This window comes from Schistocerca gregaria, chromosome 7 (genome assembly GCF_023897955.1).
Source record: "Schistocerca gregaria isolate iqSchGreg1 chromosome 7, iqSchGreg1.2, whole genome shotgun sequence".
NCBI classification, from domain to species: Eukaryota; Metazoa; Arthropoda; class Insecta; order Orthoptera; family Acrididae; genus Schistocerca; species Schistocerca gregaria.
Genome location: NC_064926.1, coordinates 492,152,015 through 492,164,330, shown reverse-complemented (window position 1 = coordinate 492,164,330; position 12,316 = coordinate 492,152,015). Strand labels below are relative to the sequence as shown.

Sequence of the window (12,316 nt, the reverse complement as noted above, 5' to 3'; positions counted from 1 at the left end):
TTGTTACCAGCAATTTGTCATCAATAGTGTACTTGTACAGTAGCATGCCCAACAGACAACCGCATCATCTGTGTACAGTCTCAAAGAGCTTCCGACGCTTTCTAATAGATGACTTACATACATTTTGAACAGTAGCGATCATATCACATTTCCTTGTGGTACTCCGAAAATTACCTTTACATCTATCGATTTTGTCCCCATCGTGTAGAGTTCTATCTGCAAAGAAGTCTTCAATTCAGCGGAAAATCTGTTCCTATACCTGATAAGCTCTATTTTTACTGAACAGCAGTGTGGGACGGTGTCAAATGCTTTCCTGAAATTAAGGAAGATGGGATCAACCAGAGCGCCGTTGTCTACAGCGCTTTGGATCCCATGGAAGAACAGAGCGAGCCCAGTTTTGCAAGATCTCAGACTGCGGTAACCATACTGAGTTTTATAGACATTATCGTTCTACAAAAATGTCATAATTCTTTAGCGTAAAACACGTTCCATAATTATACTACAGACTGACAGTATAAGTCTACTAGTATGAGCAGTTATGAAGCCATCACCAATTTCTACGTGCCTTGTTGACAACCTTGGTCCATGGTTTCTGTGGGGTATGCGCTGTATTCGACACCTACAGCATGCTCTTACCAACTGGAATCAGCATTCATCTGACGAACCCACCGTTTTCCAGTCGCCTAAGGTCCAAGTGATACAGCCACGAGGCGGGGAGCGATGCTGCAGGTGACGTCGCGCTGTCAGTAAAGGCACTCGCGCCCGTCGTCTGCCGTCATAGCCTATTAACCCCAGGATTCGCCGCGCTGTCCTCACGGATATTTTCGTCGTGCATCCCACATTGACTTCTGTTCTTATTTCACACAGCGTTGCTGTTAGCACAAACAACTCTACGCAAACGCAGCTGCTCTCGGTTGTTGAGTGAAAGCCGTCGCCCATTGCGGTGTCCGTGGAGAGGGTAGCGCCTGGAATTTGGTATCCTCGGCACACTCTTCATACTGTGGATCTCGGAATATTGAATTCCCTATTGAAACACGAACAGCTGCTAGCATGAGTTTCTTAGAAGTAGATAACTTAGGGGTTGCGAAGCAACTCAAATCGCTTGATACGGGCAAGTCTTCAGGTCCAGATTGTATACCGATTACGTTCCTTTCAGACTACGCTGATACAATAGCTCCCTACTTAGCAATCAAATACAACCGCTCGCTCACCGATAGATCTGTACCTACAGATTGGAAAATTGCGCAGGTCGCACCAGTGTTTAAGAAGGGTAGTAGGAGTAATCCATCGAACTACAGACCTATATCATTGACGTCGGTTTGCAGTAGGGTTTTGGAGCATATACTGTTTTCGAACATTATGAATCAACTCGAAGGGAAAGATCTATTGATACGTAATCAGCATGATTTCAGAAAACATCGTTCTTGTGAAACGAAGCTAGCTCTTTATTCGCACGAAGTAATGGCCGCTATCGACAGGGGACCTCAAGTTGATTCCGTATTTCTAGATTTCCGGAAAGCTTTTGACACTGTTCCTCACAAGCGACTTCTAATCAAGCTGCGGGCCTATGGGGTATCGTCTCAGTTGTGCGACTGGATTCGTGATTTCCTGTCAGGAAGGTCGCAGTTCGTAGTAATAGACGGCAAATCATCGAGTAAAACTGAAGTGATATCAGGTGTTCCCCAGGGAAGCGTCCTGGGACCTCTGCTGTTTCTGATCTATATAAATGACCTGGGTGACAATCGGAGGAGTTCTCTTAGGTTGTTCGCATATGATAATGTAATTTACCGTCTAGTAAGGTCACCCTAAGACCAGTATTAGATGCAAAGCGATTTAGAAAAGATTGCTGTATGATGTGGCAGGTAGCAGTTGACGCTAAATAACGAAAGGTGTGAGGTGATCCACATGAGTTCCAAAAGAAATCCGTTGGTATTCGATTATTCGATAAATAGTACAATTCTCAAGGCTGTCAATTCAACTAAGTACCTGGGTGTTAAAATTACGAACAACTTCAGTTGGAAAGACCACATAGATAATATTGTGGGGAAGGCGAGTCAAAGGTTGCGTTTCATTGGCAGGACACTTAGAAGATGCAACAAGTCCACTAAAGAGACAGCTTACACTACACTCGTTCGTCCTCTGTTAGAATATTGCTGTGCGGTGTGGGATCCTTACCAGGTGGGATTGACGGAGGACATCGAAAGGGTACAAAAAAGGGCAGCTCGTTTTTTATTATCACGTAATAGGGGAGAGAGTGTGGCAGATATGATACGCCAATTGGGACGGAAGTCATTACAGCAAAGATGTTTTTCGTCGCGGCGAGATCTTTTTACGTAATTTCAGTCACCAACTTTCTCTTCCGAATGCGAAAATATTTTGTTGAGAACAACCTACATAGGTAGGAATGATCATCAAAATAAAATAAGAGAAATCAGAGCTCGAACAGAAAGGTTTAGGTGTTCGTTTTTCCCTCGAGCTGTTCGGGTGTGGAATGGTAGAGAGATAGTATGATTGTGGTTCGATGAACCCACTGCCAAGCACTTAAATGTGAATTGCAGAGTAGTCATGTAGAAGTCCGAAATGGTGTGTCCCATGGATTTACTTCCAACTACAATTCCTCGTTCATGAACTTAATTCCAGGCGTGCGGCCATAATCATGGGGAACCACCTCTTCATATGAATCACCTGAGTAGAAATGGTAGCTTCGCCACTGCATGCCCGTTTACATGTTGCGTACGAAAATTACCGTCATCTCTATATATGTTTATTACCATCCTATGACTTTTGTTTTATGAGTATGTGTTGTAAGGTTCTTCAGTCCAAACGGTTATTTGACGTAGATTTCCATGCTTCCCTATACTGTGCAAACCTTTTCATCTCCGAGTAACTACTGCAACCTTCATCGTTCTGAATCTACATTTTTACTCATCTCTTAGTCTCCCTGTACGATTTTAACCCACTTTCACCCGCCCACTACCCACTCCCCCTCTCCCAGACTTTCATCAAACACTAAACTTCTTATCTCTTCAGGTCTCAAAATGTGTTCCATCAAACGATACCTTCTTTTAGTCAAGTTGTACCACAAATATTTTTTTTCAATTATATTCAGTACTTCATCATTAGTTACGTGATAACCCATCGAATCTTCAGCATTCTTCTGTAGCGTCACATTTCAAGGGCTTCTATTCTCTTCTTATCTAAACTGTTTATCATCCATTACTTTCATACATCGTTACACTCCAGACAAATACCTCCTGAAAAGACTTCGTAACACTGAAAAATCAACGTTCGATGTTAAGAAACTCTCCGTCAATCAGAACCACTTTACTTGATGTTGTCAGTCTACATTTTATATCCTGTCTGCCTGGGCCATCAATAATTATTTTGCTGTGCCTATTTAAAAGACATCTATTGCTTTTAGCACCTCGTTCCCGAATCTAATTCCCCTAGCATGGACCGATTTAATTTGTCTACATTCCATTATCCTTATTTTGCCTTTGTTGACGTTAATAGGCTACAACTCTGCCTTCCTCTCTTCTCAATCACTGCTTTCCTTGCATGCCCCTCGACTCTTCAGCACCGTGGGGTAGCCTCGCCGTCTAGGGAGTCTTGTCACGGTCCGCGCGGCTCCCTCCGTCGGAGGTTCGAGTCCTCCCTCGGGCATGGGTGTGTGTGTCGTCCTTAGTGTAAGTTAGATTAACTAGTACGTAAGCTTACGGACCGATGACCTCAGCAGTTTGGCCCCATAAGATCTTACCACAAATTTCCCAGTTTTCCCCCTCGACTCTTAATTGACGTCTGATTACTATACTCTCCCTGTATTTTAAGCCTGCTACCTTCAGAATTACAAATAATACACTCCAGTCGACACTGTCAAGTTTTCTCTACCTCAGGAAATGCTATAAACGTAGGTTTCGAATTTCTCTACTTACCTCCTAAATTAAGTCGTAGGGTCAGTATTGCCTAGTGTGTTCCAATATTTCTCCGGAATCCAAAGTGATCTCCCCCGAGGTTGGATTCTACAAGTTTTTCCATTCTTCTCTAAATAATTCATGTTGTATTTTACAACCATAACTTATTAAAGTGATAGTTAAAGTCACAGTTCGGTAGTTTCCACACTTGTCAGTATCTCCTTTCCTTGGAACTGGAATGGAAGCTGAGGGTATTTCGCCAGCCTCCTACATGTTACATACGAAGTGGATTACTTTGTCTTCGCTGGCTCACCAAAGCGTATCAGTAATTCCGACGGAATGTCATCTACTCGTTTATGTATGTTGTAAAAAGTGGTAACTGCCTTGTAACACTCCCACTATGGTACTCCCGAAAGTTCTTTCGTCCTGTTAAGAACGACGTAGTGAGCTACACTTGCTACCATAGGATATTATACGCTGCTGTTTGTATACCTCATGTCCACTGACGAATCGGGGCTACATTGTCACGTGACTATCATATTATTTGTGGAACCATGGGAAGGACCCTACTATGACCTCCGTTGTTCCTCTTACGTAACTTGATCTTTATGCGTGCCCCTTCTTTACCTTGCTCTGTCCTTAAGCATTGCCAGAGCGCCCATGCACTAAACTTCGTACTGAGATGTATGCAACGACAAGTAGCTTGTGTCTGGTCACTTGCTTCTTGAGATGCAGCGTGGTGTGCAGTTACTGAAGGCAATGCTGACAGCTGTGTATGTAACAGAACCATCAGTTTAATAAACCATGATTGCAGAAGACTGACACCAATTACTTTCATAAGAACGAAACAACTGGTTGAGGCCGCCATCGCAGGGGATCAGTTTGGGTTCAGGAGGAATGTAAAAAGGTCTGGGGAAATACTGATCCTAAGACTTATTATGCTCCACAGTATAAAGAAAGGCGGAGCTTTCAAGTATGTTTACTAGAATGCAGGCTTTGAAATTTTGAAGGTTACAAGGATAAAATACAGTGAGCGATAGGTTACCTACAACTACTACAGAAACCAGACAGAAATTATAAGAGACCAAGAGCATGAAAGGGAAGTAGTTGCTGAAAAGGAAGTGGGGCACAGTTGTAGCCCATTCCAGATGTTTTTCAGTCTGTACATTCAACAAGCACTAAAGATACCGAAGGAAAATTTTGGACAAGGAATATTCGTTCAGATACAAGGTGTAGAAACACTGAGTTTGCTGACAACATTATAAGTCTATCAGAGACTGCAAGAAACTTAAAATGTAATTTCAACAGAATGGATATTGTCTTGAGAAGAGATTATAATATGAATATCAACAAAACAAAACAAAAAAAATAAACAGTGTAGTGGAATGGTACTGGGCCAGGCTGAGGGAATTTATTAGGAACGTGGACACTAAAACTTACATCAGAGCTACCTGTCGTGTTTTCACTGATTGTCGATAATCAATAGACTTCTGGGTAAACTGAAGCCATTGATACCACCGATGGGCTTTGAACAACGACGTCATCAAAATGGTGGACATACACTGATGACGCAAAACATTACGACCACTGCGTAGCGTGCGACTGAGTGCGGCCTGGTGGTGTTTTGCTCACTTTTTGTGGTAATGAAAGTGTGCAGACGAGTGGGAAGTCAATCTAATATTTCACTCTATGAACAAACAGATTCAGCCTATTCAGAAGTCGGCAATGTGGCGAATTGGGGAAATGCATGGACATAATGACTTTGACAAAGGGCAGATTATTACGGGCTGTTGCCAGGGAAAGACCGTCTGAGAAAAGCAGAGACTAGTCAGACTTTCGCATGGTGGTATTGGAAGTAACTGAAGGAGGGTGACAGCATTAGTACACGATAAGTGTTGGACGTCCACTTCAAATGTTCTCCCGTAACTAATTGGGAAATATAACCAAACCACGCGTCATAAGATAAAAATGAAACCATTTGATGTTCATATTTATAAGCTGCGAAATGCAGTACACAACCATATTAAAATGCTGGTTCCACGCAAGCATAAATTTAGTGTAGGTGATTTAGCATGTGTTTCAAAATAGAAGACTGCATTCGAGAAATCTGCCTTCACATACCAATGATGATGTTCAAGCTTTGAGGTGTCACCATGAAATCGTACAGCTGGTTGCACGATTCAGGTGGTATACAGTATTATCACATAACCGCTTGATTAACAAACACAGTACAGAATGTGGAGTTACGACGCTTGGCCGCTCTGGAAAGTAGGCAATGCTGTTATCTGCGGCAGACTTGACGGCACAAGTGTTTCAGAGCACGCAGTTCAGTGTCAGCTTTTGGACATGAGGCTCCACGTCGAATGACTGACGTGTCCTTATGTTGTGCCACAGATAATTTCCATCTCGACTGCAGTGGCAACCAGATCGAGATTGTATCGTGTATCAACCTATACGTGTTGCCTCGTCGAACGAGATCACGTGTCTTGTTACAGCAGGTCATAATCGTAGTATCTGAATGCGCTGGAATAATGTCCAAAGCCATGGACACAGGTTGGTGGGAAAGGGGGTTGGGGCGGGGAGGGGCGATGTTATGTCATCGGAAAACATTCACCGTGGCTTCCAAGAGACCTAAGTAAGTAATCTAAGGCTCCACGACAGCTGCAGCGTACGTGAAAATTACTACGGATCACTGCATTCCCCGCTTTAGATGGCATTTTCCAGCAGTATCGCTACCTGTATCACAAAGTCAGAATCGTGCTTCAGTACAGTAATTTGAGGGGCGTGGCAGTGACTCACGTCGACGAATTGCCCACCAGATTTGCCTGATCTGAACCTGAAAGAACACAAGTGGGGGACGCAACGGCGCTAGGTTCGCTATCATCATCTACTGACCTGTAATTTACGAGAATTGCGTGACCTCGGCACAGAAATCTTTTGCCAGATACCTCCGTAAATATACCATGGGCTTGATCAATCCATGCCATGAAGAATCGCTGTTGTTCTACTTCTCAAAGATAGGCCAACACGTTGTTAAGCAGGTGGCCATAATGTTTTGGCTCACCTGTGTAACTAGTGTAACATCCACATCATAGTAAGAATTACAATTATTTTCATGGGATCAGTTTTGTTGGCCTAGGCAACTGAGACTTAGGTTTTCATCTTTCACTTCAACCTAACCTATATCTGGAGACACACTGCAGTTCTCTCAATCGTCACACTCTGCCCTCCAAATATTAATGGAGATGCAAAACGTATTTTCTCAGTTTCAAGTTGTCTTCCCGTTTGCGAACGTAAGACGTCACATGCTACAGTATCATTACATCACAGGTCAAAGAAGATGACCAGTATCAGTTTATTCAATTGGCCCAATCTTGTTCTGATGTGACGTCCCTAGACTCATGAAAGTGTCTGTTACGACGCTACGGTTTCACAGGAATTTTGTGTTAGAAAGGGCGGGCGTTATACATAGAGTAAGGACGGCTGTACCGGGCAGGGTGGATGAGTTGGCCACTTCGTTTTATTCTCTTTGAGAGTGCTGCAGCCTAGTGGCGAATACTTAAAGCTATTCAAAGAGACTTCTTTGATTTATTCGGCGAGTTCCATGACGGTAGTTGCGCTCTCTCCTCTGCAGCGAAATAGCTTGTGTTTTCTCTCTGTCTAATGCAACTTATATTCATTTGCATGTTTTAAAAATTTGTATTGTGATAGTCAGTTGTTATAATGCTGGTGAAACGTTATATTTTAGCTTTTATAACCACGTGTTTCTGAATTACGAAGTGTATGTAATTCCAGATTTAGAAAACATTTGGAGTAATAGCGTCAAGTTGAGCACAGTGGCCACTTGCTGTCAGAACATATCGCTTGTAAAGCATTTACCTTGTTTCGAGACGACTGAATTGATAATAAGACAAGGATATCTCATAACATTAGTGTGATGATGCTCCTACTATTAAAAACACTCTTATTAAAGGTGGATGCTAAGATGTGAACAAATTAGCCAAGATAATCACTTCAATCATCATAGGATCCCCAAAATATGCAACAGGCATTGAATTCTGTTGGTTCAATGGCTCTGAGCACTACGGGACTTAACATCTGTGGTCATCAGTCCCCTAGAACTTAGAACTACTTAAACCTAAGGACATCACACACATCCATGCCCCAGGCAGGATTCGAACCTGCCACCGTAGCAGTCGCGCGGTTCCGGACTGAGCGCCTAGAACCGCTAGACCACCGCGGCCGGCATTGAATTCTGTAAAGAAAGAAAAGTTGTCATTTGCTACAGCAGCCAAACTATTCAATCTCTCCAGAAACACGCTTAAGAAGGACAGTTATTAAAGTGACTGTGATGCTTCCAAAGACTAGAAGAATCTTGATGAATTCAGAAGAGTATTCAGCCAAAAGCAAGAGTAAGAACTCCTTAAACATGTTTTGGAAATGAAACGAAGGTACTAAGGCATATAAGTAACTGATTTACGCCACCTGATTTACAGTTCAGCTTGCTGAGTGGAATAATCAACCACACCAATCCAACAAAGAGTGAAAGATGGCAGACAAAGAATTCGGTGACACAGTTTAGGAGGAGACTTCAAAAAATAAGCCTTAGGAAACCTTATTCCATGTCTCCTGAGTGTCTTTTTTTCCTTTCCTTGTCTCTTGCCACTTTGCCCCATCTGTCGCACAAAATGACTATTTTGTAGCCATTAACGTAAGCTTGAAACGTAGCACTGTTATATGGCTGTCCATATCCACATTCATTGTACTCTTCATCCATGATTGGATAAACTAAAATAATGAAAGAAAGCAGTAAGCAACAATTAGCATATCTAGCTGTATAGAGAATTTTATTACAATAACTGTATTGAAAACCACAACGTGATCTGAGTAGCGAATCACGAGATATTAAAGATTTAATCCAGCTCATAGATATAAATTCATCAGTGCCAGAATGGGATAGGAATGATGATGGAAATAGGATCACATTTGAGGAAGTGGAGAAAATGGTCAATAGATTGCAGTGCAATAAAGCAGCTGGGGTGGATGAAATTAAGTCGGAACTCATCACATACAGTGGAACGTCAGGTCTTAAATGGCTACACAGGATAATGGAAATGGTCTGGGAGTCGGGACAGGTTCCATCAGACTGGACAAAAGCAGTCATCACACCAATCTTTAAACATGGAAACAGAAAAGATTGTAACAACTACAGAGGTATCTCTTTAATCAGCGTTGTGGGTAAAATCTTCTCAGGTATTGTTGAAAGGAAAGTTTGAGTATTAGTTGAGGACCAATTGGATGAAAATCGGTGAGGGTTTAGGTCTCTTAGAGGTTGTCAGGACCAGATCTTTAGCTTACGGCTAATAATGGAGAAGTGTTATGAGTGGAACAGGAAACTGTATCTATGCTTTATAGATCTAGAAAAGGCATATGGCCGGGTTCCTAGGAGGAAGTTATTGTCTGTTCTACCAGATTATGGAATAGGAGGCAAATTTTTGCAAGCAATTAAAGGTCTTTACATGGACAGTCAGGCAGCAGTTAGAGTTGAGGGTAAATTGAGTTCATGGTTCAGAGTAGTTTCAGAGGTAAGACAAGGCTGCAACCAGTCTCCACTGTTGTTCATATTATTTATGGATCATATGTTGAGAACAATAGACTGGCTGGGTGAGATTAAAATATGTGAACACAAAATAAGCAGTCTTGCATATGCGAATGACTTAGTTGTGATGGCAGATTCGATTGAAAGTTTGCAAAGTAATATTTCAGAGTTAGATCAGAAATGTAAGGACTATGGTATGAAGATTAGCATCTCCAAAACGAAAGTAATGTTAGTGGGAAAGAAATATAAACGGATTGAGTGCCAAGTGTAGGAGGAACAAAGTTAGAACAGGTGGACAGTTTCAAGTACTTAGGGCGTATATTCTCACAGGATGACAACATAGTGAAAGAACTGGAAGCGAGATGTAGCAAAGCTAATGCAGTGAGCGCTCAGCTACGATCTACTCTCTTCTGCAAGAAGGAAGTCAGTGCACCGTTCAGTCTTTCGACCAACTGTGTTGTATGGGAGCGAAAGCTGGGTGGATTCAGGTTACCTTATCAACAAGGTTGAGGTTACGGATATGAAAGTAGCTAGGATGATTTCAGATACTAGTAGATGGGATCAATGGCAGGAGGGTGTCCACAATAAGGAAACCAAAGAAAAACTGGGAATGAACTCTGTAGATGTAGCAGTCAGGATGAACAGGCTTAAATGGTGGGGTCATGTTACACGCATGGGAGAAGCAAGGTTACCCAAGAGACTCATGGGTTCAGCAGTAGAGGGCAGGAGGAGTCGGGGCAGACCAGGGAGGAGGTACCTGGATTCGGTTAAGAATGATTTTGAAGTAATAGGTTTAACACAGAAGAGGCACCAATGTTAGCACTGAATAGGGGATCATGGAGGAATTTTATAAGGGGGCTATGCTCCAGACTGAACGCTGAAACGCATAATCAGTCTTAAATGATGATGATGATGATGATGATGAGTGCCAGTAGTGAGCAGACTTCACCATTATCCCAGGATGGGACAGTGTTGGCTGAGAAGACGCAAGTCATCCGTGTGTAGGTGAAGCCACTGCATCCGGAAAGTTTCGCAAGTTGGCCGACGGATGAGAAATGTATCCTAAGCAGAAATAAAGCGCAACTTGCAGCAGCGGACACCCGTTCATTCCGAATAGGTGAAAGATTCCAAAATGATGAAAGAAGTCAGAGGAAAAGAAGGCCGTGATAAAGTTACAAATGTTAATACTTAGAAGTGGGAGGAATTCAGGCAGATATCATTCTACAAACGTAGCACTTGAAGCTATCGATAGAAGGTATTCTAATTCCAAAAACGTCAACAATTTTTAAGAATGGTGGTGTGACGTCATTGATGACTGTTAAGGAGCAGTGGTGATGACGCCTCATTGTTCTGGGAAACAAGGTTGGAAACTGGAGAGCGCAGATATGTTGTTCGAAGCGGCTCCACAGTTACGACAAAATACGATTGGTCTTTGTGCATATTACATAGATAATGTACCTGCAAGCCGTGTCACGTAGATACGCAGACTTAGACGATGTTTGGCAGTGGACAGGTTGTTGTAAGTAACTGTCTCTAGTATCGGTATTGTGGGACCGAGAGTCAAAAGTTACGCCTGCGCGAACACGGTGAATTCTGATCGAACCAGTTGGAACTTTGTGCTAGTGTAACGGATGTATGGCTACGAAACTGGAGTACACTGGGCTTAGATAATATACGAAGCTCTTATCACCTTTGTCTGTGATTTGTTCCTCAGAATACCACCCTCGAATCTCTGCCCATATGCTCGTCCTCTCTCTCAGTCCATCTACTACTTCTCATCTCTCTCTGTGCATCTCTTGTTCCACTTCTCTTTCCATCTCATCCTTTCTCCTACTCCTTACTCCCCCCTCACTCTCCCTCCGTCCATTCCCTCCCCCCCCCCTCTCTCTCTCTCATTCAATGTCCTCCTTTCCCTATACGTGTCCGTCAGCCCTTTCCCCCTGTCTGTCTGTCCGTCTCCTCCTACCCCCTTCTCTCTCCACATTGTCACCCTTAATGCAATAGGATATTGCTGGTTCTTACCCCCACAGTATTTTCTTCCCATATAGTGAGTAGTATGTGTGCCAAGCTTGGTTTAAATCGATCCAGGGACTTAGGAGGATCATTTACCTACGATTTTGGTCATGTACTCACATGTCACATATACTACAGAAAAATTTAACAAATTTACACATATTTGTGCACTTAGTTCACCTATATATGTAATGAATTTCACTCATCAGTTTCGTTTCCATAAAGTACAATATTTATGAAGTCATATCATCTTAATCCTGTGTGGTATACTGATATAGCTTTCTAGGTACATTCAGCAGCTTATGTGGACACTGTCTGGGAAATATGTTGCGCATAGAGTTAGTAGCAAAGAAGTAATAAATTTAAATATCATGCTTGATGCTCAGTGATGATGACATTGCATCTCCATTACTATGAGTTGTACGATGATATGATGTTGCAGGTACATTCTGTGGTATACCTGAATCCTGGCTGCAAAATGTGTCACGAATACAGTTTGTAGTAAGAAAGTAGTAAGTTAAAATTACATGCCTTATGCGGCAGTTTTGCTACATGAACAGCGAAAATGTAGTAAGTGGTGAACTAATTTCCTTTCGTCATTTTATGGGGGTTGTTAGGGAGGAAAAGTATAGTAAAAGTTCGAAGACGTGTTGCAAGTCACTAAGTGCTCTCGTTCGCAAATACTGGATGAAGGAAGTCTGGCTAATCGCTCCTCACGAGCTACGCTATTTTTTCATATCCACCCCTGCCGCTTTGATAGCCAGATGGTTCTAACCCTCAGAGCTATTCTTTT

General features: G+C 42.5%; 1 protein-coding gene across 1 annotated transcript in view; it reads right to left on the bottom strand.

Moving 5' to 3' along the window:
• The window catches only part of LOC126281356 (small conductance calcium-activated potassium channel protein), a 1,755,063-nt gene that overhangs the window by 891,981 nt on the left and 850,766 nt on the right, over window positions 1-12,316 (bottom strand). The gene's annotated exons all lie outside the window — the stretch shown is intronic.